The sequence below is a fragment of the Myotis davidii genome, unplaced genomic scaffold, assembly GCF_000327345.1.
Source record: "Myotis davidii unplaced genomic scaffold, ASM32734v1 scaffold217, whole genome shotgun sequence".
In the NCBI taxonomy this organism is placed as follows: domain Eukaryota; kingdom Metazoa; phylum Chordata; class Mammalia; order Chiroptera; family Vespertilionidae; genus Myotis; species Myotis davidii.
Window position 1 is genome coordinate 363,525 of NW_006290034.1, and position 402 is coordinate 363,926.

The following is a 402-nucleotide window of genomic DNA, read 5'->3' on the forward strand; positions in this document are numbered from 1 at the left end:
TGGGACCTGGCCCCTGCCGCTGCCTGGCTCCGCCCACTGCGCCCGCTCCCCCCTGCGTCCTGGTCCCCCCCCTCATTTCCTGGGCCTACAGCTCCTGGCCATACCTATTTTCCAATTTAAAAGTTATTTTTTAACTTGAAAAAGTTAATGAAAGTTTATTGTAAAAATTTACACAAAATGGTACAAAGAAAAATGAAAGACCATCTACCTCGAATTCCACTCTGCAGAGATAAGGCCTGCGAACCTTCTAGGATTTTTCCCTAGAACTTGATGATACATCGAATCCACATCAAAGCTACTGGGTTGGTGTCAGGCCCCTTTATGTGGAGAAAGGAGAGCAGGGAGGCTCCCGGCACCTGGGCACCTGCGGGGAGCCCAGAGCAGATGGGAGCACAGCCCTCC

The 402-nt window shown here is 51.2% G+C and overlaps 1 protein-coding gene across 1 annotated transcript in view; it reads left to right on the plus strand.

Moving 5' to 3' along the window:
- Nucleotides 1-402, plus strand: part of GPLD1 (glycosylphosphatidylinositol specific phospholipase D1) — a 19,206-nt gene that overhangs the window by 17,040 nt on the left and 1,764 nt on the right. The gene's annotated exons all lie outside the window — the stretch shown is intronic.